Below are 3,236 nucleotides of genomic sequence, written 5' to 3'. Positions count from 1 at the left end.
AAAAACCTGAGAAATGTTTTTTTCCTCGAAACACACAACACAATTTTGAAATGCATCAGTACACGCTGACATTTTCAGTTTTTATAAGCAATCAAACATGTTAATTCAAATTGATCATTGTTTTTAATTCAGAATTTTTTAATTCGAACTGATCATTGTTTTTAATTTGATCTAATCATTGTTTTTAATGCAAACTGATTTTTTAATTCAAACCGATCATTATCTTTAAGATTGCAAATTATAAGGTAGACTTCTCTAACCTTTTGGCTAGTGAACTTTCTTCTATCTATCATAAGAACTGATACAACAGATTCGTTTGAATTGTTGCTCACAAAAAAGGGCCACTCTTGCTTTACGAAGTGTTACGAAGAGTACTACAAAGATTACTATAAGATTTGTGAACTCAAGGCCATACATAAGTTGTACTGATCCACATGGGAAGATTTGCTACGTGCACCCTATGGAATCATACAAGATACCATTTTTTTCATCTTTTTTATGCCATAACTACACATCAGCAAGTCTAGCAGTGCCACCTCTCGACATAGTCTCCTTTGCGCTAGTTACCAGTCTTGTTCCTTGGCGAAGCCTCAATTCCTATTAAGATCAAAAGGGCAGGCATGAGAGAAAGATAAATGGAACACTACTTGTGTAACATTTCGATAAAAAAATCGTGTGTTTTGCTACAGATTACATTACTTGAGAATTTTTTGTCTGTTTTCAATTTTATGTCACGGAGAACCAGTAAGTTCTACTACTGGTATAAGCCAAGTTCAGGAACTTTGCTGGCGACAAACTATGACAGTTATCCAGCGGCACCAATAACGTGAAAATGTTTTTTCCTAAGAACACACATCACAATTTTTGAAATGCATCAGTACACGCACATTTTCATTATTCAGAAGCAATCAAACATGCTAAATAGTACTCATGTACTTACTGGAACCACACATATTCTAAAATATTAATCATGTACTTACTGGTACAGATCAAATTTGCCACTTGGGAAATTAAGCTCTCCAAAACATACTAAATTCTCTTTTCTACAGTTTTCAGTTCACATGTGCAGCATGAAAGGAAGAAGTAACTGACCGTCAATAGCACTCAGCGGTATATTATTCAACATTAGATGGGAACTTGGACGAGGCGCGGTGCTCTACTCGGACGGCGCCCAGTGCTCAACTTGGACGGACGAGGCTGCCGTGCGCTCGGAAGGTTCCGCACCTGTATAATTACCATAAGGGAAGTATGGCCATCTCCCCTGTTTCTTCAGATGGCGGCACTGCAGGCCAGCAGTTGCTGCTCCTCGAACCAAAGGGAGAGAGAAAGGGCAGGCCTATGGCCAAGCACAACGTCAACTTGATATTCATCAGTGCTAGTATGACTGGACAAGAAAGTATTTAATTTTGAACACTAAATGAAATCTGGAAAGTCTAGTGAAATTGCAATATGGAGCTTTAGTCACCTTCCCACGACAAAGAGTGAAGCATACAAAGTAGTACTACGCATTTTCGAAACAGTTGACTAAAACCATAGCTGCTGTAGGCCCGTCGTCGTCCATGATGGTCTTTGTGATTACTTGAATGGGTAGCCGAGGTGCTGATACTGAAAAAAATGCATGTCTCAAATCAATTGAGACCAAGCTTCACTTCATTCCCTCCCCTATGTTACACTTTCTGTTTCGGGTATAAAATTTTACTTACCAAATATTCTCTTCTAGATGGATTGTATATGAATTTAGATTTGTAACAGCACACGCACCAAACTTGCAGAATTTTTCGTTGAACTTATCTAGATGATATATCCAAACTTGCGGAATTTTGAAACTTGGAACTCCGAACTTATTGTATCCTCGAGTCTGAACTGATGCAATCATATAAGAATTTCAGGCATTATGACCTGTAGCTCTAAAAAAGCTAATTCATTTTTGCACCGTTATACCCAAAAAAAGGGAAAAATATATGGTTCTCATACGCATTTTGACAAGCACCTATAGAGCATTAATTTGTGCACAGAATAAGCACAAGATTGAATTAAGCAGAATCAAGGCACAAGTGAAAAGTAGTGGCAGCATCAGCTCAAGTTGCTCCTCTGGTTTTGTGCTCCTATTTGTGATATCAAACGACAGTACATGTCCACAAACATAATTTTTAATAAAGCTCCACAAAATCAAGTACAGCTTCTGCCAAATTACTAATAGAAACCCACACCTTTTCACGAAGCCACACTTGAACTCGCTCTACGACAATCTTCGGACTTATGCATGCAGATGAATTGAATTTTACACCTTTTCACATCCTTTTCTGCTACTTTGTTTCCAGAGAGTGGGAGAATTTCGGACATTGCGAATATTATCTATAATTTGCCCAGTTAGTGTGGTCTGAACTGAACTTTACCTGATCAATGATTTTCCAGAGCCATGTGTGTGAATTTTTTGTTTAGCAAACTGCTGGATTTTTTTATGGAATTGCTAGTGCAGTGTGCACACATATAGTTGATTTATTTCCCATCAGCTAACTGAATTCACTATTTATATTGAACTGTGACAAATCTTGTTTTGCTAGCAAAACTTGAACAGAAAAAACCTACAAAGGTGTACGCATATATAGCAAATCCTATAAAACACATTTGTTTTGCTTCATGCAGAGCAGCAATAAAGTGAGATCGAGAGAAAAAGGAAGGTTGGGGTGTTGACCATTGGTGTCGGCGGAAGAATTGCAAGCAGAGCCGGTAAAGTGTGGTGGGTTTGGGAAATTTCTGGATAACTCTCTTCCTGTCTAGTCTGTACAATACATATACTGGTTTACATGGGCCACGTGGGCCAGATTCACACATATACAGCCCAACACTCCCCCTCAAGATGGGTGATAGATATCTATCATTCCCATCTTGTCACACGCAGAATTACACTCCTTGACACTTAAACTCTTAGTTAAACAATCAGCCACTTGTTCTCTAGAGCTCACATAACTTATCCTGATTATGCCATCATCTAACTTCTCCTTGATGAAGAAGCGGTCTATCTCGACATGCTTGGTTCTGTCATGTTGAACTGGATTATTAGCAATGCTGATAGCTGATTTATTATCACATCATAACCTTAGGGGATCCTTCCTTATTACCTTTAACTCAGAGAGAAGATTTCTCACCCATAACATCTCACTCAAGCCTAGTGAAATAGCTCTATATTCAGCTTCAGCTGTTGATTTGGACACCACTGGCTGCTTCTTACTTCG

At 38.4% G+C, this 3,236-nt stretch overlaps 1 long non-coding RNA gene across 1 annotated transcript; it reads right to left on the bottom strand.

The window, feature by feature from the left end:
* Window positions 1–280: 280 nt before the first annotated feature.
* LOC123168781 (uncharacterized) lies at window positions 281–1,085 on the bottom strand. The gene is made up of 2 exons (XR_006484509.1): window positions 700–1,085; window positions 281–597 (listed from the first exon to the last, which is right to left on the bottom strand). It is a non-coding gene; the product is annotated as an uncharacterized lncRNA (long non-coding RNA).
* Between the last annotated feature and the right edge of the window lie 2,151 nt (window positions 1,086–3,236).

The sequence above is a fragment of the Triticum aestivum genome, chromosome 7D, assembly GCF_018294505.1.
Source record: "Triticum aestivum cultivar Chinese Spring chromosome 7D, IWGSC CS RefSeq v2.1, whole genome shotgun sequence".
Taxonomy (NCBI): Eukaryota; Viridiplantae; Streptophyta; class Magnoliopsida; order Poales; family Poaceae; genus Triticum; species Triticum aestivum.
Note: the sequence above shows the minus strand (reverse complement) of the source record. Positions and strands in the feature narration are given on the sequence as shown.